At 46.0% G+C, this 24,499-nt stretch overlaps 1 protein-coding gene and 1 pseudogene across 6 annotated transcripts in view; both read right to left on the bottom strand.

Moving 5' to 3' along the window:
* The window catches only part of LOC144284804 (adenylate cyclase type 1-like), a 414,796-nt gene that overhangs the window by 350,099 nt on the left and 40,198 nt on the right, over positions 1-24,499 (bottom strand). The window contains exon 9 of one of the 6 annotated variants that reach the window (XM_077849862.1): positions 15,534-15,662. The exons of the other annotated variants lie outside the window; for them this stretch is intronic. The gene's annotated coding sequence lies outside the window, so the exon portion shown is untranslated. Of the gene's footprint in view, positions 1-15,533; positions 15,663-24,499 lie in introns of those variants that run through there. 6 annotated transcript variants of the gene reach the window in all.
* Positions 19,026-24,455, bottom strand: LOC144284800 (integrator complex subunit 4 pseudogene; annotated as a pseudogene).

The following is a 24,499-nucleotide window of genomic DNA, read 5'->3' as shown; positions in this document are numbered from 1 at the left end:
TCCTTTTCCTTTAAAATGCAGAAAAATATAATAATGAAGTGTTAATTTAATAGGTGATTTCCTTGTTTAGCTTCTCCCCAGCACATACTCCATATTCTTACTTTTGGTATTAGCTAAAAGAAGCAATTTATAGCATTTGTGAGATACATTTGCTTTTCTCTTTAAAGTTGACTACCTGCTTGCCTTTTGGATCTCACGTTTTCCCTTTCAAAAATGGGAGTTGAATTATGTTTTTATAGTATTCCCATTCTTCCCAGGATAGCGTGTCAAAAGAACCCCTTTTTTCATATAGGCATTCAGTTACTTACTATATAGTATGCAGTGTCTTGTTTTTCTTGTACTCTTAAATTGTGTGGTTGGAATGAAACTTGAGACACAAATTTAAGATACATTCAACATTGAGTCCCATTGTTACTTTTAGTTATGCACTTTCTTTTCCTATTGGTACTTTTAGGTAGAGGTGCCTTTATTAACCTGAATTCATTTGTAGCATTAGTAGATCATACTTTGAGGAAATCAGATAGATGAAGCCATGCTGATCCTTTCAGAAGGAGTCCCCTGTTATCTGATTTTAATTATAATGCACAGGCTTACCAAGTAACCAGCTTGACATCATTAGGCCCTTTTTATACATTTATTCATAGAATCCTTAGAACAGTCCTACCTCAAATTTATTCTGATGAGTGTGAAACATGTAGCACAACTGGAACACAGGAAACTCACAATATGGTAACTACTATTATGATTATCATTTACTGTTGTTTTACAGAAGAGGAAATGGAGGCTCAAAAGGTTTTAGGGGTTATAGAGCAATTAATCCAAAGGAGGCACCTAGGTCTATGTGGTTTTAAGCAACATATTTTATTTATTTATTTATTTATTTATTAATTTTTATGATAGTCACAGAGAGAGAGAGAGGCAGAGACACAGGCAGAGGGAGAAGCAGGCTCCATGCACCGGGAGCCTGACGTGGGATTCGATCCCGGGTCTCCAGGATCGCGCCCTGGGCCAAAGGCAGGCGCCAAACCGCTGCGCCACCCAGGGATCCCTATTTTTTTTATTTTAATATGTTCCATGTAAAATGTATACAAGATGTGTCATTAGGCTAGATTCAAATCCCAGATTTGCCACTTAGTAGTTGTATGACCCTGGGCAAGTGATGGTGATTAGTTTTCTGATCTGTAAGATGGGGATTATACTTATTAATTTATGAGAGCTGGGTTCCTCTGAGGGCTACTAGTACCCTAGCAGCTAGTCTAGAGTTAGAAGAGAGCTCTGACAAAAGCAAGCAGGTTTTTTACTAGGCCTGAGGTCTCATTTGCACCCATCTTCTCAGCGTTGGAAGCAGTTTAGTTGAACAATAGACATGTTTTGAAGTTAGTACTGGAGAGGAGCTGCTACTGCTGCTTTGCTCTTTCCTGGGCCTACCCACTGTCCAGACTTGTATGCTAATCATTCCCATGCTTTTCTTTATAGTTGGTCATCTGTGTATGCTTTCCTATATAATAATTTATTTGAATTGTATTGGATTTTTTTTTAACTTGAATGGTATATGTATTATTCTAGGACTTCTTTACTTAATATAATATTGTTTGGGATTCAGTTGTGTTGTTGTCTGTAGTTAAAGTGTAGTGATGTCATTGGTGTATTTTACTATTTGAATATATCACAGTATTTCGTTTCTACTGTTGATGGACTTTTTTTTTTAAGAAAAAAATTTTTTAAAAATTTATGATAGTCACACACACAGAGAGAGAGGCAGAGACACAGGCAGAGGGAGAAGCAGGCTCCATGCATCGGGAGCCTGATGTGGGATTCGATCCCGGGTCTCCAGGATTGCGCCCTGGGCCAAAGGCAGGCGCTAAACCGCTGGGCCACCCAGGGATTCCAGAGTCTCTATTTTTAAAAAAAAAATCTCCCACATTGTTCTGCACATCCATATTTGAAAACCACTACCAGGGGAAATTACTAAACAATAAAAAGAGCAGCATGGGGTTATTGAAGGGGCATATCATTTAAAATAATGAAGTATTATTCATTATTAAATTAAGTGTAAGATATATGTATATGTGTACATACGTGTATGTGTGTGTGTGTATGTATATACACACACACACACACTGAATTGCTTTGTGTTAAGTAATAGCAGGTATGACCTGGAAGAGAGTGGACATTATAAAAGAACTCGGTTACAATTTGAATGAGATGTGCTCACTTAGTGCTTAGTATATTTGTATTTAAATTTATAATGAGAGTTCATGGATATAGAGAACAAATTGTGATTGCCTAAGATGTAAAGTGTCATGAGCGGGTAAAGAATGAGGAGGGTCAAAGGTACAAATTTCCAGTTATAAAATGAATAAGTCATAGGGTTGTAATGTACAGCATGGTAACTGTAGTTAATAATATTATATTGCTTATTTGAAAGTAGCTAGAATTATGACCCAGCAATTGTACTACTGGGTATTTACCCCAAACATACAGATGTAGTGAAATGAGGGGACACCTGCACCCCAATGTTCATAGCAGCAGTGTCCACAATAGCCAAATTGTGGAAGGAGCCACGATGTCCTTTGACAGATGAATGGATAAAGATGTGGTGTATATGTACAATGGAATATTACTCAGCCATCAGAAAGGATAAATACCTTTTACATTGACGTGGAAGGAACTGGAGGGTGTTATGCTGAGTGAAATAAGTCAACTGGAGAAAGACAGTTATCACATGTTTTGACTTATGTATGAAATAAAAGAAATAGTGCAAGGGACTGTAAAGGAAGGAAGGGAAACTGAATGGGGGAAAAATAGAGGAAGACAAACCATGAGAGACTCAACTCTGGGAAACAAGTTTGCTGAAGGGAAAGTGGGTGGGGGGCTGCGGTAACTGGGTCACAGGCATTAAGGAGGGCATGTGATGTGATAAGCACTGGTGTTACACTATATGTTGGTAAATTGAATGTACATTTTTTAAAAAAGTAGCTAGAAGAGTGGATCTTGAAAATTCTTATCACAGGAAAAAAACTTTTGTAACTGCATGGTGGCAGATGTTAACTTACTGCCATGATCATTTTACAGTTATATACAGACAATGAAATCGTTATGCTGTGGAAACCAAAAAAATCTTAGAACGCAATTTTGTTTTTCCCAGTTGGAGTCATTCGATGTCCAGTTTGCAGCCAAGAGTGTGCAGAGAGAGACAACATAGATAACTTTTTTGTGAAGGACACTACTGAGGTTCCCAGCAGTACAGTAGAAAAGTCTAATCAGGTAAGCGTATTAATTAAGTCTTAAATGTTTTGCTTCCTTCTATTGAGACATCCTAAACTCCTGACAGACTCTAAAATAAAAGGTGTTTGACATTGACCATTATGTCTATCAATAATTATGTAATATTTTAAACAGTAACTTTAAACAGGGCTTGGTGCAGGGAATAAACTTTCTAATTGTTGTGGAACCAGCTTTAAAGAATGAAAATGTAATTATGTCAGCTACAGTGCGAAGTACTTAAGACTCTGAAAGTTCCCCTGTGAATACCAGTGATTTTTCTTTTTTGTCTTCCAGATTGTCATGTCACTTTGCTTCATATGTGATTATATTTATACTAGATAAGCTTTGTTAGTTCCATCACTTTATCAGATGAACTGTAGTAATGCATGTGAATGCTCAGTCCAGGAAATTCAAAAGTAAAGTAGTATAATCAACAGAATAGTTATTATCCAATATGAATTGATGATGATGAGAATTGAAAAGATTCTTTTTTTCTTTTTTTTAAGATTTTATTCATTAATTCATGAGAGACAGAAAGAGAGAGAGGCAGAGACACAGGCAGAGGGAGAAGCAGGGAACTTCAGGCTCCATGCAGGGAGCCTGAAGTGGGACTTGATCCTGGAACCCTGGGATCATGCACGCCCTGAGCCGAAGGCAGATGCTCAACTGCTGAGCCACCCAAATACCCCAGAGAATAGAAGGGATTCTAATCTGAAGGACACATTTAAGAGGCTGCTTTATGCCTCTGTATAATATTAGTTTTGGTAAGTTTAGTTACTCTGTTTTTGTCACAGAAACATAATAGGAAGAAGTTATGATCCATTAAACTAGAGACAAAGTCCAAATTGACATGTTTGCTGTAGATAAGTGAGGGGGAGGGTGTTAAACCTGGTTCAGGAATAGGGTACTTGGAGGAATATTTTGGGACTATTCATGGGAATATCATGGGAATATTTATGGGAATATCCCATGAAGATGGGAGAGATGATAATGTGGGATGAAGGAAGCACTAGACAAAAGATAGAGAGATCTGAACTAGTCTGGTGGCAATAAGGAAAGGAAGGGAAGAAGTCTACACAGGGCTTGATATACCTGATTGGATGTGGAAGTGAGAGGAACCCCATTACTAGGATGGTGGTGCTTTTCACAGAGAGAAAGGGGGCAGAGAAGTGGTTAGAGAATTGGTTTTGAATATGATTGAGTTTGCCTATAAGACTAAGGTAATGTCATCCATGGTCAAACTGGAGCTCTGAGGAAAGTTTGTAGCTGAAGAAGTTTAAAACCTTTTTGTTATAGATAATTTTAAGCATTACCAGGAGAGGGACAGTTTCACTTGACTCCCATGTACAGGTTACTAGCTTAGTAGTCATCAATTCTTGTTTTATGTTTAACCTGACAGCACCCTCCCCCTGACCACACCACACATTGTATTTTGTTGAAGTTATTCCCAGACATTATATCCTCTAACCCATAAGTCATTTTCTATGGGAAAGTAAGTTTTATAATCATAACCACATTAATTTCATATGTAAAAAAAATTAGTTATTCCTTTATATATCAAACATCCAGTGATAACGTATCTAATTGTGGTTTCTTTTTTTATTTTTATTTATTTTTATTTATTTATTTATTTTTGGTTTCTTTTTTTAAAACCGTGGTTTGTAAGGATCCAATAAGGTCTACACAATTGACGTTCTCAATCCTATATTTTAATTAATCTCAAATTACCTTTTCACTTTATTGGTTTTCTTTTTCCTCCCTTTTAACCTATTTGTTAGATAAACTGGGTCTTAGTCATGTAAAGTTAGCCTTATTCTGCATTTTGCTGACCATCTTCATAAAGTCACTTATGTACACTGGCAATAAAAATGTAGAGACTGATTTAGTTTCAGGTTCCATTGGGTGAGGGGGTGGTGGTGTAAGAATACTTTTCATCTGGGCAGCCCTGGTGGCTCAGCGGTTTAGTGCCGCCTTCAGCCCAGGGTGTGATCCTGGAGACCCAGGATCGAGTCCCACGTCAGGCTCCCTGCGTGGAGCCTGCTTCTCCCTCTGCCTGTGTCTCTGCCTCTCTCTCTACTCCATGTGATGGTCAGACCTCTCCATCCCTGTCCTGAACTGGAAGAAACACCTGCAACCTTGGGAGCGCTGGAGGCCGAACGGGCCCCACCACCGGTTATCGAGGTCATAGATGGGCCGGAGCAGCCGCCTCACTCAGGGGAGCAAACGGCTTCGGACCACGAGCAACACCCGGAACCACCGCGGCAAGAGCCTGCCCGAGGCCGACTGTGGGGCCTGCTGAAGCTCCTGGGCCTGAGGTGATCGAGCCGGTCCCGGCTGCTGGTGCTGAGAGCTAGGCCTGGGACAAGATGACGGCTGCTCAGGTCAAGCCAAGGTACCTGGTGGTCATACCTCAGATTCACTGCCCCGACCTGGAGGAGCCACCTGCTTCTTGGCCACCCCAGGAGGAGGAGCAGGTCCCGGCGCTGGTTCTCGAGTTCATCCAAGGGCCAGAGCTGCCACCTGCCTCAGTGGAGCCACCAGCCTCGGCCCCCGAGCAGCAGTTCGTGATGGCTGCAGCACAGTTGAAGCCTTCCCCTCCCTTATCGTTGTGCTGTTTCTGTATTTTGTGTTTTTCATAATTGCTCATGAATTTTATTTGTAATAAAGGATAAGTTAACTTTATACAAAATTGACTCTGATGCTTTTAAATTATACATCGTGGTACTTTAGGTCCATTCATACTTCCAAGCTCGTTCTATGAGGCCAGCATCACCTTAATTCCAAAACCAGACAAAGACCCCACCAAAAAGGAGAATTATAGACCGATATCCCCGATGAACACGGATGCAAACATTCTCAACAAGATATGAGCCAACAGGACCCAACAGTACATAAAGAAGATTACTCGCCATGACCAAGTGGGATGGATCCCCGGGATGCAAGGCTGGTTCAACACTCGTAAAGCAGTCAACGGGATGGATCACATCAACAAGAGAAAAAACCAGAACCAGATGATCCTCTCAATAGATGCAGAGAAAGCATTTGACAAAATACAGCATCCATTCCTGATCAAAACTCTTGAGACTGTAGTGATAGACGGAACATTCCACATCATCTTCAAACCCATCTACGAAAAGCCCATAGCAAATATCATTCCCGATGGGGAAACACTGGGAATCTCTCCCCGAAGATCAGGAACACGACAGGGACGTACACTCCCACCACGGCTACTCAACATACTACTACAAGTCCTAGCTTCAGCAATCAGGCAGCAAAAAGAAATAAAAGGCATTCAAATTGGCAAAGAAGAGGTCAAACTCTCCCTCTTCGCAGATGACCTGATACTGTACCTAGAAAACCAAAAGACTCCACCCCAAGATTGCGAGAACTCATACGGGAAATTCGGCGGCGTGGCAGAATACCAAATCAATGCCCAGAAATCAGTGGCATTTCGATACACTAACAATGAGACTGAAGAAAGAGAAATGAAGCAGTCGGTCCCATTGACAACTGCACCCAAAAGCGTGAGATACCTAGGAATACATCTAAGCAGAGTGGTAAAGGATCCCTACCCGAAAAACTACAGAACACGTCTGAAAGAAACTGAGGAAGACACAGAGAGATGGAAAACTATTCTGTGCTCCTGGATTGGAAGAATTCATGTATTGGGAAAACGTCCACGTGACCCAGGGCAATTTACACATGGAAGGCAATCCCTATCGAAATACCATGGACTTTCCTCAGAGAGTTGGAACAAATCATCTGAAGATTAGTGTGGAATCAGAAAAGACCCCAAGTAGCAGGGGAATATGAAAAAAGAAAACCAGAGCCGGAGCATCACAATGTTGGATGTCAAGTTGTGCCACAAAGCTGTGCTCATCAAGACAGTGTGGTACTGGCACAAAAACAGACACACAGATCAACAGAACAGAACAGAGAATCCAGAAGTGGACCCTCAACTCTATGGTCAACTAATATTCGAGAAAGCAAGAAACATCATCCACTGGAACAAAGACAGTCTCTTCACTAAAGGCTGCTGGGCACGTTGGACAGCCACACGCAGAGGAATGAAACTGGACCATTCTCTCACACCACCGTACACAAAGAGAAACTCAAAATGGATGAAAGATCTAAATGTGAGACAAGAAGCCATCAAAATCCTAGAGGAGAACACAGGCAACACCCTTCTTGAACTGGGCCACAGCAACTTCTTGCAAGATACATCCATGAAGGCCAGAGAAACAAAAGCAAAAATGAATCACTGGGACTTCATCAAGATGAGGAGCTTCCGGACAGCAAAAGAAACGCTCAACAAAACTAAAAGACAACCCACAGAATGGGAGAACATATTTGTAAATGACCCGTCAGATAAAGGGCCAGTGTCCAAGATCTCTAGAGAACTCATTCAACTCTACAGCAAAGAAACCAACAATCCAATCATGAAATGGGCAAAAGACATGAACAGAAATGCCACAGAGGAAGACACAGACGTGGCCACCAAGCACATGAGACAATGCTCCGCATCACTGGCCATCAGGGAAACAAAACGCAAAACCACAATGAGATACCACCTCACACCAGTGAGAATAGTGAACGTTAAGAAGACAGGAAACAACAAATGTTGGAGACGATGTGGAGAAAGGGGGACCCTCCTGCACTGTTGGTGGGAATGTGAACTGGGGCAGCCACTCTGGAAAACTGTGTGGAGCGTCCTCAAAGAGTTCAAAATAGAGCTGCAGGGCGAACCAGCAATCCCACTGCTGGGGATTTACCCCAAAGATACGGATGCAGTGAAACGCTGGGACCCCTGCACCCCGATGATTATAGCGGCAATGTCCACAATAGCCACACTGTGGAAGGAGCCTCGGTGCCCATCGACAGACGAATGCATAAAGATGTGTTCTACCTATGTAATGGAGTATTCCTCAGCCAAGAGAAATGACAAATACCCCCTATTTGCTTCGACGTGGAGGGACCTAGAGGGTATTATGTTGAGTGAAATAAGTCAATGTGAAAAGGCCAAACATTATATGGTCTCATTCATTTGGGGAATATAAAAATTAGTGACAGGGAATAAAGGGAAAGGAGAGACAATGAGTGAAAATATCGGTGAGGGTGACAAAACATGAGAGACACCTAACTCTGGGAAAAGAACAAGGGGTAGTGGAAGGGGAAGTGGGTGGGGGTTGGGGTGACTGGGTGATTGGAACTGAGGGGGGCACTTGGTGGGATGAGCACTGGGTGTTATGCTACATGACGGCAAACCGAACTCCAATAAAAAAAATCGTTTTAAAAAGAAGGGTGAACCCGCGGCGCCCGGCCCTGCGTCTCCACCCTGTCGGGAGCAGCGTGGGGCGAGTGAGAAGCCAGCCACCCGCTCTCGTCCTGCTGCTGCTGCGTGGGCTCTGTTTCCTTTGCTCGTGCTGGGCCCGCGGAGCGGGTAATGGGCCGGCTGCTGCCGAGGGGGGCGCGGGGGGCCCTCGCCTTCATCTCTCTTGCACACCCATGCTTGCACTTTCACTTGGCGTGCGTGTGCGTGCATCTGCCGGCTGCTCAGGCCCGTCGGGGAGACCAGACTGGGGCTCTTGGTCGGCGCTGCCGGATGTGGGGACACCTTCCCGAGTAGGCCACAGACGCAGCAGGAACTGTCCTCCCACATCGTCTGTGGGGCCTGGTCCTTTCGGGGAGCCCACCGGGTGTCCTCGTGAGACACAGCCGCGGTCTTTGCTCCTGCCTCTGCTCTGCCCGTGGGGCCTGAGCTACCCCAGGCCCGCAGGCCGCGTGCCCGCTGCTCTGTGGGGCTGTCAGCTGGCAGGTTTCCTGGGACCTTCCCTGCGGGGCTGTCCTGGGGGCTGCGGAGGACTCCTTTCTAGTCGATGGTTCCTCCAGAAACGGCCCCCTTCAAACGGCTTGAGTAGGCGGGAGCTGACTCGTCAGTCGTGTGGGGGCAGGTTTGTGGCTCCCGGTGGCCAGAAACGCGTGGGGATTCCTGAGTATGTCCGAAGCAGCCCCTGGGAAGCATCGGGTGGCTCTCGTGCCTTCGAAGGAGCTGCAGACACCAGATGGCTGGGAGGAGCATCGCCAAGGGGGCGCAGAGCTCTGCCCCCATAGTTGGGCCGCAGCCTGTTGATGGAGCTGCTGAGGCCCATCCTCAAGGTCCCCAGGATTGGCACACCTGTCCCATGTCCCAGGGTTCTTATGGCACGCACGTGCGTGAGAACTGGCCTCGATGGTGTCGTCGGGGTCTCTGGTGTGACGACGTGGGACGTGCACCGTACCCCAGCTACTCGGGAGACTGGGGAGCCATACACTCCATGGTCTGTCGTCTTCTCTATCTGACGTCGTTTTCAGTGTTGCGTTTCGGCCCACCCCGCCTGCCGTGGCAGCGGCTCACCAGCGTCAGAGTGGCGGGCTGGGGCACGGGGCCATGCGGCCGATGGCGGGCCGTCCTCGTGGGTGTCCTCTGCCCATTGCTGCCGGCCTGGGCCCTGGAGCCGGTGCAGCCTGCGTGTTTTGTCTCTCCAGACCGGCCGCCGCAGATTGGCCACTGAGCTCCGTCAGCCGAGGTCCGCGGAGACCAGGGTGCCCGCCCGCGAAGCCCCCTCTCCAGTGTCGGTTTGCAATAAATCTGTATTTAAGCACTTCGGCGTCCGTGTGTGTCACTTGCTTCTGAGACTCTTCTCTGCGTGTGTGCGTTTCCGGAACTCCAGCCACGAGGTCCCTGGCTCACGGAGAAAGCAGATGCCACCGTAGGGGTTCCTCAGTGTCTTCTGAACTGTGTCTGCTCTAACCTGTGGTTTTCAGAAATCTGATGAGCTTTCAAGAAAAAAGGATTTTCGTTGCAGAGCTGACATGGGTCTCCAGCAGGTTCTGAAAAGCTGAAGTGAGCACAGGATCCCGAAGCTTCAGCCAGAGGACACCCCCACCCCGGCCGGCACCCCGTGGAGCGAGTCTCGCCCTGTGGTGCTGGGCTCACCCATCTGCCTGCACCCTCCCGGGCACAGCACGTCGGCCGCACTCCAGTCCCGGGGACCGTGCTTCTGGGCAGGCTCTGGCGACGCTTCTCGAGTCAATGGAGGATGCGTGGTGGCATTAGCGCACAAGTGCCCAGGACCAGAGATTATCTGCCAGGGAGGAGAGGCCCCATCTTTCAACAGTTTGCCCCAAAACGTGTGGGAGGGACAACAGTATCCATGTTCTACGTAGAAAGGAATGTCTGGGAGGCGGCAGTTGCGGTGTGGAGAGGAGTGAGCCCAGGACTGCCCACCTGAGGACAGACCCACAGCCACCCGGGTCTGCCCCACAGGCAGGCGGTGCTCCCGTGGGCCTCCCGCTGGCACCTGTCCCAGCCTCGGTGGGTGTGGGGGGTAACACCGTCATTTCACGCGCCGCTCCCTGCTCAGCAGTCTGATCAAGTCCCTGGTGCTCTCCCTGGGTGTGATTCTTTTTTTTTTTTTTTTCTTGGAACATCGATGGGAAAAATGTTATATCTCTAATTTTTGCTAATATCTAACTTGGATTTAGCATTCCCATCAGTTAGGAAACATGTGTCAGTTCCTTTTTTTTTCCTTTGTAATTGACTTTTTATTGGTGTTCAATTTGCCAACGTATAGAATAACACCCAGTGCTCACCCCATCAAGTGCCCCCATCAGTGGCCGGCACCCCATCACCCCCACCCCCCGCACACCACCCCTTCCCCTGCCTAGTTCCTTCCCTGGATGTGATTCTTGAGGGCTGGATGGCCTCCAGAGGTCAGCTTGCGTGCAGCCTGACAGCTGCCCTGGCCTGCCCTCTGCAGCTGAGCCCGGACCTGGGTATGGCCTTGTGTGTTCCCCTTGCCCTGAGGGGACCAGGCCCATGGACACTGGAGCCCACGCTGGGAGGCACGTGGTGAGTGTCACCCCGCCAGGCCGGCAGGCACAGCAGCCTGGCGGGGCTGTCCCGGCTGGGTGGTCTCCAGTCTGGCTAGCATGGAGGATGAAACCAGGCCGGGCCTCCCGCCTTCTCCGTCATGCTGCTTCCCACGCTGTTTAGCCAGAGCCGGATGCACTCGGGGACGTTTTGATGCAAACATGGTGTGAGGGCGACAGAGGAAGGCATGACCCTGAGGCTGGTGTTGGACCTCCCCGCCCACCCCCCCCCCGCATGCTGCTCCAGTGGGGCCTCCCTGCCTCTGCCATCCATGTGGCACAGGCTTGGTACCGGCAGACGCTCTGCAGGTCAGGGGGTAGGCCCCTGGCGTCTTTTGCCGACCGATCCCCAACAGCCCAGGTTCTTCTCCCCGAGGAGGGGTCCTGGTGTGGGTATAGCGGTGGGGAGGCTGGCGGTCTGGGACAGCCTCTCCTGCAGGGCAGGTGGTTGCGAAGCTGCCCAGGTCGAGGCCATCGCATGGCCTGGGTGGGGTCTCCTGGCAGCCCGTAGCAGGGGCCTAGGAGCCCTCCACCATGTGCCTGGCCCGCAGAGGGTCTGGGTTGGCAGGTGCCACGGAGGGGCTGCCAAGCAGGAGCTCGTGCTCGAGCTCAAAGGCATAGGAGTCCCGGGGGCCACCTGTCAGCTGTCCGGTGGTCAGGGGGGCCCGGGACAGGAGACCCCAGACCGGCGGGTCCCCAGCGAAGAGGAGCTCTGCTGCAGAAGCAGCCACAGGGCTGCGGGAGAGGGGCCAGGCGGGGCCCCACACAGCTCTGGGGTCCTCCATCACCCAGGGTGCTCCGGACCCCTGCCATTTCAACCCCCAGGCGGTTGGGCATCTGGCAAACATGTTGCGTGTAGGGTTTGGGGGCAGCCCGCTGTTGCATGTAGGGAGACGGCCTCTGGTGGGGAAGGTGCCAGGACTCGGCCCCGACTCCTGCCTCCACGCGCCCCCCACCTCAGCTTCCCACAGCAGCTGCTGTGAAGTCCCGGGGATACCTGCTGGCTCAGGGCTGCCCTGCGCCCCGGGCGCCCTGCTTCTCTGGCTGGGTGTGTCAGCCCTCTGGGTCACTCATATGTGGAATTTAAGAAACGAAACTGATGGGCATGGGGAAGAGAAGGAAAAATACAATGAGATAAAAACAGAGCGGGAGGCAAACTATAAGAGACTCTTAATCGTAGGAAACAGAGTGAGAGTCACTGGAGGGGAGGTGGGTGGTGGATGGGGTAGCTGGGGGATGGGCATTAAGGAGGGCATGTGAAGTGATGAGCACTACGTGTTATATGCAACCGATCAATCACTCCATTCTACCCCTGAATCTCATACTACACTATATGTTAACTAACTTGAATTTGAATACAATCTAAAAAAAGGAATGAAAAAAATCACACATTCTTGTGTACAGTGAACAAAGAACTCTGCATCCAATTTAAAAAGCAGTAATGGGGCACTCGCTATGTGCATCATCAGTTACCAAGAACTTGCTCACCACCATCTTTAAGGTATTAACACATCACAACTTCTAAGCTTTTTATTAAATCAGGGACTTCCGCTTCCTGACAAGATACATACATACATACATGGTGCAAGCTGAAGCCTCCATCCCAACAACCAGAAAAGGCTGGTTACGCACAGACGTGCTCCTGGCGATAGTCAGGAAGCTGTCAGATGACCAGAGCTAGGTAAAGGATCCGTGCAGAGGACAGAGAGCCCTTCACTGGGGAGGCTGATGATGGGGCACCATTTTGTCCCCAGGCCACTTGCCGATTCCAGCTCAGGACATCAGCTCCACTGGGATAAGAGGACACCACCACCATACAGTGACACACTGGAAACTCAAGGAGGCCCAGATGCAAGGCTGACGTTCCCACAGGACCTGTGCTTTGGCAAGGTGGGAGGTGAAGGGGACGGGACCGAGCGAAGGTTACCGTGGCCTCACAGTACCTACGGGATGAGCCTCTGCTAGTGAGAACGGGTCTCCCACAAACACAGACCCACCCACCGGGGTGCTGCCAGACGACTGAGCTGCATGGGGCAGAAGACTAAGTATGACGCTCCAAATCCCTGAAAGGACTAGCGTAGTGCTTGTGAGGCCTTCCAGTGATGAGGACAAAGAGCCTGCTTCTGACTAGTGGGTCTCAATCAAAACACAGAGACCACACTGCTCTCAATGACACCAAGCACAAACCCACTAAGAGACTTAGGCGTGCCTCTGCTGTTATGACATTTTGGTCAAAATGGCAAAGTGCATCTTTTTTTTTTTTTTTTTTTTTTTAAAGATTTTATTTATTTATTCATGATAGTCACAGAGAGAGAGAGAGGGGCAGAGACACAGGCAGAGAGAGAAGCAGGCTCCATGCACCGGGAGCCCGACGTGGGATTCGATCCCCGGTCTCCAGGATCGCGCCCTGGGCCAAAGGCAGGCGCCAAACCGCTGCGCCACCCAGGGATCCCGGCAAAGTGCATCTTAATTACAGTTTCGATAGGTATGTACTTATAGGTGTCATATATTCAATGACCTTTCCGGGTCACGATTTAACTGAGTACACTTAGGAGGTGTAAAGTTAACAAATTAAAGCTCTGACAGATGATAGGACAGAAAATTCTATCCAGAGTTTCACCGATACCATGAAATTATCATTTTGATGGCCCACATTTGTGATGCTCTAAATATATGCACAGTGTAAAGTAGTCAATCTGGATTTCTACAAAAGGACACTGAGCACAAAATGGAAACATAAAGATAGTTCTATGAAATGAATCTCATAAACTATCGACCGAAGAACAGTATATGTTTAAACTAAACAGTCTTTGATTACATGATCATTTATCATACTCAAGATAAAAATAGATTAAAAAATAGTTGATAATTGATGATTAAGACAAAATTCGTATAACACTAGCATTATTCTTTCCTAGTATTTCAAGCAGAAATTCTTATAGGACACAACCAAAAGTATGGGCTACTTACTTGCAGTTATTTTAATAAAAGAACAAAGAAAAATAAGACCTCACAAAATGTTGAAATAGCTATCTACAGACATTGTAAATTTTTAGGAAGACACTCTGAAACATCAATACGATTGCAAACACACACGCATGCGCATATTCCGGTACGATGAACTTGAAAATTAACAAGCTATGTTGGAGTTACAAATAGTGGTCCTAATTAGTCTTTTCCCGAAGTAGTAAACAGAAATACTACCTCAGAGTTTTCTGATCAGTGACAAAGTCATTAATAAATGAAACCAAAATGGCTAGCAATCAATAAAAAACTGTATTTGTGAGGGAAACATTTATTGCTATGCTAGTCTTCCATTCCGTATAGGCAACAGATTCATTTTAGTATGTAAAATGCTCGGGGTTGAAGAATGCTTTCGACAAGAAATGATAAAGATGTTCCCCTATCACAGTAACATAAACATATATTCATGTTGTTTTTTTTTGAACTGCTCATCTTCCTAAAAAAGTTAAGTAATGAGGAAGGCCATAAGATGGCTAGGAAAACATAAATTGTAAGAAGCAAGAGGTTCGTTGCCCTTAAACAAAACTCCCAGAAAGCAGGCAAGAAAAAAAGACAAAACACCTCAACAATTGGAAAAGTTGGGGAAGGAGGGGAAAATCTGAAAGCAAGCAAGATGAAAATAATGAAAATACCAGCTGACATAAAACAGGGATAGAATGCAGTCTAATCCCCAGACTCCTGAGCAAGGACGTATGCAAAATTAGCACGGGAACACAAAACTACAACACAAAGACGGGATGCGGAGCATCGGGACCAAGTATCAAACAAAGCATATCGAATTCGGAACTTGCTCATCAAACTGGATTAATTCTCCCTCTTGACGAAATGCGTTTTGAGTTCAGGTTACGTCACAGGAATATTTTTATGGAATGAATTAAAAAATGTAGAGAAAGACTCTGATTCCTCTGACTCCCCTTAGTGAAAGAAAATCTGCGAATGCTGCTAAAGTTAATTAAAAGCCACGAGGGATCGATGAAATGACGGATTCAATACAGACTGTGACATTCTGGGCCAAAACTGAAGTGTCATCAAAAAGTAATGGTTTTGGTAGACCCTGGCTAACAAACGAGAAAGGACATCAAACACAAAGACTTTTTTTGTCAAGAATGGTAACACTGGCGAGAGAGAACCTCAAAGTGACATACATACATACATACCGACAACTGAGTATGTTATTCAGCGTAAAGACTCACCAGGGGCAGGTTTCCATGCCTCTGTGGACAAAACAAAACAAAACTAAACAACTTTGGTTAACAGATCAACACTAAATATTAAAATCCAGACAGTATAAATTCTGGCACAGAGGCCGAGGCACACATTACCTGAGAACACTGTTGCTGTCTCTATCTGGTGAAATACAAAGGAGTGTGAACCTTGTAAATGCAATTTTGGTATCAAAGTCCAACGGACTCTTTGTAATGTGCTCTGGCTTTGCAATTCTCAACATAGCAGGAGATAACCTGATAGAGAAGCGAATACTACCGTGACTTCGGTTAGCTGCATGTGAGTTGTTTAAATATCGAAAGGTGAAGTACGACAAATTAGGAATAAAACACAAATTTATGGAAAGGGTGCTTCAAGAATGAAACCTGGATAAAACTCAAAAGCAGGAATCCTCCCAAGTGATCCTTCGCTACAAAATTAATTCACATTAGTGGAAGGCTTTGCTATGCCCAGTGCTGGGAATGTTTTTGTCCTGTCGGAAACACTAAACCCAAAATACCGAATTTCCGTATTTCACCGTTATGTCCCCTAGTTTTGCTCAGAAAGAGCATCAAACCTCTGTGCTAAATTTAAAATGAATTACAATTTTGCTGGAGGTTTAATTGCTAAGTAATTTGTTTGAACAGTTTAAACCACTTACAATTTTAGTCAACATAAACATTTGTGGGCAATCATACGGGAAAACTCGTAAAACCACAGCTAAATTCCTAGGGATCTAAGTGTTATAGACTGAATTAACTAACAAATGATCATTATGATTGGATGTCAACTGCATTCCTAGATTTTAATTCATTTGCATATGTTAGAAAACCATTAGTCTGAGTAAAGGACTAAAAATTGCTTTTATAGCAGCAACACTATGTAAATCTAAACAGAAATTCCAAACGTCCTGTCATTCTTCTGGGAGTTCAGAGCAAAAGTCGTTCTTACGTGAAAACGGAATTAAGGTTGAGAGCCCACAGGACTCCCTGACGGTGCTTCCTAAGTTAGAAAAAGAGCCCATAGATAGGAGATCATAAAGACGCTTTTCTTCCAACAGAGACGGCTTCCTTACTACTCACCCAGTTCCTGAACTCTGTCATGAGCTAGTGAACCCCTAGAACAAAGCTGAGAACAAATCCTGGGTTCCGGCACGACTCCACAGTTGAACTCAGAAGCAGATTAAAACCAGGGCTTACGAGAGCTTTCCCGCTGTCACCTTCACCCGTGGGTCATCCCTAATCCCACCCCAGACCAGCGACAAGACAGCAAGCTCCCATCCTTGCAGGAGTGCGCCGTGGAAGCGTTACAAGCCAGAGACAGAGGGGTTGTGTCCCTCAGAGGGAAGCTACAGGAAATGGTGTCCTTCTTTTCATTTTGTCGTTCTTAAGGAACTTTCATAAAACAGCTCTGAATCATGCAGTCTCCTTTAAAAATGTTCTCCTCATAAGGAAAACAGAAGAAAAATCAAGCACCAAAGGTTACACTTGAAAACCCAGAACTTCAGAACTTGCGGAAGAAACACCTGTAAGACCTCTTTCCTTATACCATTTCATGGAAAGTTTCTCATGAGAAATTTACGTACTGGTTTGTGTTTTATGAATCAGACCCGAATAAAAAGAGAGACTTCTGCCACGAAACTTAAAGGGTAAGAAAATCTTCGTGTGCATGCCACTCCCAGCATCATGAGTCATGTTTTTCCCACGCAGACTGTTCCAGAGTCTCACCTTGATCCCCCCTACTGGTCCTTACAGATGCGCTAATGTGGATTACCACTGCAGTGGTGTATCAGTCCTCCTCCGATATCTGCAGAAAACTAAAGAAGACCGAGGAGGGTCCTCAAACTCCCATGCCCGACCTGGTGAAAATGGCATTTAAAGTCCTTAACACCCGAGAGGAAGTGGCTGAACTTCAGAGGCAGGCCAGGCTCCAGCAGAAGGTCCAACTCCAGACCCAAGCCTCGGTGGCAGCCCTGCGGCCGGCGGGCTCCGCGAGCCCGCAGAAAGGGGGAACCGACCGAACCCCGCCTGGGGCCTGCTTCAGATGCGGCACCGAGGGACAATAGGCCCGTCAATGTCCCAATCCCAAGGAGCCAACGCGGCAATGCCCTCAATGTCCAACGATGGGCCCCTGGAAATCCGCCTGCCCGGGGCTCGGGGGATCCTCGGCGCCTCCACACAGAGGAAACCCTGAGCCGGGAAGTCCAGCCTTTCAACTACTCGGACTGGACGATGACTGACGGGGCCCAGACTCGGACACCCCCTAACCCAGGCCCAGCCCAGGGTCCTGCTCCAGGGAGCGGGGAAGTCCATCTCTTTCCTGTTGGACACGGGGGCGACCGACTCCATTGTGCCTTCCTACTCGGGGGCCAGCTTCCCCTCCCCAGTAGCGGTGATGGGAACCGATGGCACCTCCTCTATCCACGGACCGCCCCACTCCTCTCTTGCAGCCTGGATGGGTTCTCCTCCTCACACTCCTTCCTTAGAATCCCTTCCTGCCCAGCTCCTCTTCCTGGAAAATCCTGACATCTATCTATCAGCCTCTCCTAGGCTAAGTCCTGCTACCCTCCTACCTCCCCAGCTACTTCCTTTGTACTTAAGAGTCATTAGGCGCGCGCGCACACACACACGCACACACACACACACACACACAAAGAGTCATCAGGCACCATGACAACCCCCTGGTCAGTTCTCAACATTTTGCAATTCAGATCACCAGTCAGCATTCTTCCTGGCCTTCAGACCTGCTTCAATACAACAGGTAAGTATAAAAACAACTTTCATCAGTGAAAAATCCCATAGGAGTTCAGTATTGTTGCACTCTAATGGATACATGGAAGCAAATGTGTATTTCTAGAAACCAATGAACTTATGACTATAAAAGATACAGCACCTATAAATTGAAGAGCTTATTCCTCAAAAATATAGCTGATAAAAAAAGTCAGTGCATACATACAAAAAAGCCTTAAATAATAAGGCAGGAAAATAAGTAGAACATGTTAAAAAGATGGCCAAATGAGAGAAGCATCCTGCCTCTCAGGATGGTTTCCTTATCTTTTACTGCATTTTATAAATGTCAGAAAATAATGATGATTTTTTCATTGGAGTTCAGTTTGCCAACATATAGCATAACACCCAGCGCTCATCCCATCAAGTGCCCCCCTCAATGCTCGTCACCCAGTCACCCCACACCCCCACCCCACCTCCTTTTCTTCCACCCCTTGTTCATTTTCCAGAGTGAGGAGTCTCTCACGTTCTGTCTCCCTTTCTGATATTTCCCGCTCATTTTTTCTCCTTTCCCCTTTCTTCCTTTTCACTATTTTTATATGCCCCAAATGAATGAGACATTACAATGTTTGTCCTTCTCCGAATGACTTACTTCATTCAGTGTCATACCCTCCAGTTCCAAATGATGACTATTTTAAAGGAGAAAAACACCACTCTTTTTAAATTAAGAGTATCACACTGGGAGAATCCTTTCAATGACTGGGAAGAAAATACGGTCACACAATACACTCTGCGGACAGCAGACATATACAATGCATGTTGTCAACTTTCTCCATCATTAACCACATGACAAAGCTCTTTTAAAGGTACAAGGGAAAAAAAAAAAAATAAAGGTACAAGGGGAGGCTACGGAAGGAGTTGCTTCCACCTGTATTCCTGATTGCACTTTCTTCCTCATGTATGTCAAGACAGAAAGAAGCATTTTTTTTCTTTTCTTTCTTTTAAGTCTTTTGTTAAAAAAAAAAAGGGCAAACCTACAGGATTTTCAACTTTTGCTGACAGTCATGGAAATCTGGAGACTCATGAGTTCTAAGACTAGGGTTTCTGAACTGAAATTAAGAATTCAAGGATTACAGTTAAAGGCTCAGAGCAAAAGACATGAGGCCGAGTAGTTTTCAACGAAAGCCCAAAGAGAAAAACAGAGGCTGACGACAGAGAAGAGCTGTGACATAAACCACAGATGATGTCGGGATTGTGATTTCTGTTAAATCTTGCCAGGTATGCATGGATGTACCTACAGATACACACACATAGATCTCCGACAGTTCTTGTTCCTTAACGGTTATGCTCAAGGTTTGGTGGGGGGACCATCATTCTCTGTCTTGGCATATTTTGCTTACTTTTTGCTATGAGAGGACATAGAAAATTAAGTATAAAGATGATTTACAGATTTCAACTGTAAAAGAAAATATCAGTTTTTTAGTCCAGACAAAATCCAGACACCTACTGATAAAGCATCCTAGGAGGATCATCACTAGAAAAGTCCAATGGGACGGAAAAACTTCACGTTAACTACTTCCAAAGACAAAATTATTTTCACACTTTCTAGAGGTATTCAATATTTAATGTTGACGCCTGATGGAAAGGTCTGAAGTACTACAGACGCTCAGACATTGTAGAAAAGGATGTAGTACTGCCACGTCTACCATCAATTCTATCTAAATAAGTGCTATTTTATGGTGTTAGTTATTACTGTATATAAAACTATTGAAGACCAAGATTCTTTGGACATATTCTTACAGTTTCCCCAAACGTGTAAGATGGAAATAGGACTTTTTTGAGCATTCATTTTTTTCCCCTCCAGATTCCCTAGCACCTGTCAAAAATAAGCTCTAGGGAATCATGAAGTCCATTCGATAATTTCCTACTAAACACCCTAAATTACATATAAGACCACCATGTTGATATAGATCTATTCAGATTGTCAAGGAATTACTTAACTTAGATTATGAGCAGCGACATTTCCCAGTTCTTCCAGTCTGGGACCTCATTTCTAAGTGTGTGAGTTGGTTCTCCTGTTTCCATAATAACCAATTTAACAATCAGCTTGGCAGTCAACTACTTTAGAGTTAGTTTCATTAATGTTAGCTCTCATCTCATTAATACATGAATCGACTGACACTGTGGGACTACTTATTTTTCTAATATACTCGTAAAAGGGCTCTGTAATCAAGGTAACAAACCTTCTGGAAGAATTACCTCAGCTCTTTTGTTTAAACTCAATCTTTTACTTGTAGAACCTCAATGTATATTTTAGAATTTTCTTCCAATACTTTAGGACTCACTTAAACTTCTAGTCCTAATAAGACGATTTCCTTTTGTTGATGCAGGGACCTAGAAATGCAACAAAGTTATGAGCCAGAAGTTTTTCAGTTTTTCAATGTCAGTAAAAACCAAAAAAAAGGAAACCATTAAGAAATTCCAGGAAGTAAATTGGAATACAAAGTGGTCTTCATTTCACAGGACTCCCTCTATCGTTAATCCTCATGAGAATGAACACAGAAAGGAAGCTACTCCCTTACTGTATAATGAAAACCGTGATTTTTGCAATGCTTTTTCCCAATCAAAAAGCTCTCGAAACTAGTTCTTTCTCTCTCCTCTTTCCTGGTTTTGAGTAAAAGACCCATCTTAGTAGATGATCTGGTACATAACGAGTACTGCTGGTTGGCTGCACACACACGGACAACAACATGAACCCAACAAGTAGAACCAAACGTCACTCTCCTTTCACGGCGTTTGTCATTTCTAATGGCTGAAAAATATTCCATTGTAAGCTGTAAGACCACACCTTCTTCTGTTGTTGTTGTTGTTGTTGTTGTTTTCTCAACTTTATAGAGGTGGTGGGGGGAGTCAGGGAAGGAAGAGGTGTGGACTTGAAGGTTTTTGATTTTTTAATGCAAAATAATTTATTTTGTGTTTGATACCAGATGAGACGATAAGGGTGATGGTGCTCATGCCCATACGCCGGCTCCAGGTGAAGTGCTCTAGGCTTCGGGCTCACTCTGCTACCTAAGAAGGTCTTTCTCAGCTTCAGCTCTACACAATGCTTGTGACTCAGCGCCTTGCGGGTTTGGGCATTATGTAACCATTCACAGACTTGCTGAAGGGGATGGTGCCCTCCATGCTGGTTTCCACCTGGGGGGACACTTTGCCACCTTCAATCCAGGGGGATTTTGGAATGTGGGAATTGGAGTTGTAGGCCAGTAGCAGCCTCACTTCCACCGGGCATGGTTCTGTCCAGGCAGTATGGGAGAGGTACACCTGAGTGATAAGCCGGTGGCGCCCTGGGTGGGCCAGGATTCCGCAAGTCTGCCGGCTTAGGATGAATCATCTGAGCCTGGCCATCTGGATAGAAGACCTGGACCTTCACAGCACTCTCAGGGTCCTGCACATGTTCCAGGGTCACATCGACATCCAGGGCCACAACCAATCCAGACGTAACCGCAAAGGGTTGTCTGACTTGCCTGCTGGCTCAATGATGGTGGCTGAAGTGTGTGGATCTGCTCTGGAAGGGGGAGGTGCAAGGAGGTACTCTGCCTCAGCATGGTCTGTCGAATTTTGACCACTTCCACAGGCTTGGATGTCATGAGTCGGGGCAGAAGTTCAAGAAGTTTGTCCACAAAGCTGTCCTGTAGGTGGGGGCAAATCAGCAATAAAACACCTCTGAAAAAAGTCCACTTCCTGTAAAAAGTTTTCACACATCCCAAATAAGGGGTCAACTCCTCGAGTAGTCCGTGCTGTTACTGTAAGTTGCAAGGCTTTGGCCTGCAGCCTCATGGGATGTATAATCACCACCTGTTTCTTCTCCACACCACTGTACATGAACTCCATTTTGTAGGTCTCATCCATGATCTGTTTTGCTGCTACGGAGGCCAAGTCACTCTGCTTCAAATATAAAGGGGCAGCCACATTCCACAGCTTTCCTTGCAAGGCCTTGATGAGAAGAAGCTGACACCGAAGATAGGTAGCCGAGAAGTCAGCAACTCCTGCTAGTTCAGACTGAAGTTCTCCAAGTCTTTGCAGATCCCGGATGGTGAACTCCAGCAGCTTCTGGGTTCCCTGAGGGGCCCGGTGCTCTGAAGACTGTACACCCTTTCAGGGCTCTGCTGCAGGAACTGATGGGACGGGTCCTCATGGGGCGCAATACTGGGAGAAACGGCCGATGACACTAGTTTTCTACCTGGTAACCTTAAGGCAGGAACAAGATGAGAAAGACTGTCTCGGAGGTAGGCATAATGTCTGAAGGTATGATCTGAGAACAGTGCTGGCATTGTGGGACAGGTTGTAGCAGCATTAAAAATAAGAACCAAAACTGCAATGTAAGCTGGGTCATCCATGTCTGGTTCAGCTGGGTCAAAAAATGGATGGGTGCTCAGGAGCTCTGGCACCAAGGGAAGCACCAGGGTTGGATGCCGACTTCCCAGAAACTTCAAGCACTTCCATATAGAGTCCCTATCAGTAGGGGACTTGGTTAAATTTTTCAGCAGCTCCGCCAGTGCAAGATGAATCCCTTCTTTAGTCGAAACATTAGTACAGCATAAAACTTCGTGAAGAGCCAGCCTCTCGAATATCTCTGGACGAATCCTCTAACACAGCCAGGACACTGCCAAGCTGATCCTCTCGGAGAGTGATGTTTTTAGAAATTTTTCTCATGCTGTGGTTGGACTGTAGACGCACTTCCTCAATTTCATCATTAAACATGTCCACCGGGAAATCAGGGCGGCACTTCTCCGCAAAAGAAGGTGAAGATTGGGCCAGCATGCAGAGAGCCTCCACATCAGCAATGCGGACCTCATACATCTCATCTTCCAATCCAGGAACAAAGGCTCCACAAGCTCCTGACTCCATCAAGTTCACAGCTCCTGTATCTATTTCTTCTTTGGGAGCATCATCTCCCCACTTTCTGCCACTGGAAAACTCTTCTGACCTGTAAAGTTCCTCGGCACGTTCACGTGTAGTGCGTTTTCTCCTGAGATCTGACATGAGCTTTTTGTCGAGCGTCTGCTCCAAGAAGTGAAAACTGACTTGTTCCATCGAGCCCAATAGCTTTGCAGCCTGAACTCGAACCACCCAGGAGCCATCACTGACCATGGGACAAATTGCTCCAAATGCATCATCAACTAAGCGAATTTCTTCATTAGAAGAAGGAATGGGGACAGTGCTTTCAGGATAGAGCTGACTGATAGCCCAGGTAAGTTGGACTGCAGCACTGCGCACTTGTTCACAGTCATCAGACAACAATTTACAGGCCTGATTATAAATTGCTTGGTGTAATTTCAGTCCTCTTTCATGAAGCTGCAACATGGCTTTTGTAGCCGCTCTTCTGACACGTGGGTCTTGGTCACTGAAGTAATCCCCTATAATCTTCTGGACATCTCTGACAGCTAGGTCTTCTCCATCTTTTGTGACACTTGTCTCCAAAGAGCCAAGATTGCCAATTAATTGCAGGCACTTATTTCTTACACCAGGAGACGTATCTGTGAGGTGTTTGCAGGCTACATCAACTAATCCCATCTGGATAGCTTGATTCTCCGGGAGTTTGGCGCCAATTGCAAGCAAGGTGTCCAACAGTTGAGCAAGGACTTGATGAGACTTTTCATTCTGCAGGATGTTAATGGCATCATCCATAATGCAGTCTGGTGAAAATCCTGCAGGCTTTGATAATAAACCCAACAATGATGCAATTTTCAGTCTCACAGATGGATCATTCTCCTTGTAACAATGTTCCAAGAGAATCCTGACTACTCCTTCAGCACTTTCTGCTTCAACAGGCTTTCTGGGAAACTGGAGTAGATACTGCAAAGCATCCGCTGGGGAGGGAGCTTTACATTGATCTACGTGGAGTGCTGAGATTTACTTGGTTTTGTCAATCGCAGTTTCTTGGTTGCAATTTCCTCCTGTTGTTGCTGGACCACCTTAGTGAATTCCTCGTACACTCGTTTCTTTAGGTGAGCAGCCATGACTGCCCGCCACACCACAGCTTCCTGATCCATCATCTTTCGATGGACACCGAGGCTCCTTCCACAGTTTGCCTATTGTGGACATTGCTGCTAGAAACATTGGGGTGCAGCTGTCCCGGGTATTATGCTGAGTGAAAACAGTCAATCGGAAAGGGACAGACATTATATGGTCTCATTCATTTGGGAAATATAAAAATTAGTGAAAGGGAATAAAGGCAAAGCAGAGAAAATGAGTGAAAGTATCAGTGAGGGTGACAAAACAGGAGACACCTAACTCTGGGAAACAAACAAGGGGTAGTGGAAGGGGAAGTGGGTGGGGGGGTGGGGTGACTGGGTGATGGGCAATGA

Source organism: Canis aureus, chromosome 15 (assembly GCF_053574225.1).
Source record: "Canis aureus isolate CA01 chromosome 15, VMU_Caureus_v.1.0, whole genome shotgun sequence".
NCBI classification, from domain to species: Eukaryota; Metazoa; Chordata; class Mammalia; order Carnivora; family Canidae; genus Canis; species Canis aureus.
The sequence above is the reverse complement of the archived record's forward strand: the minus strand, read 5'-3'. Positions and strand labels throughout refer to the sequence as shown.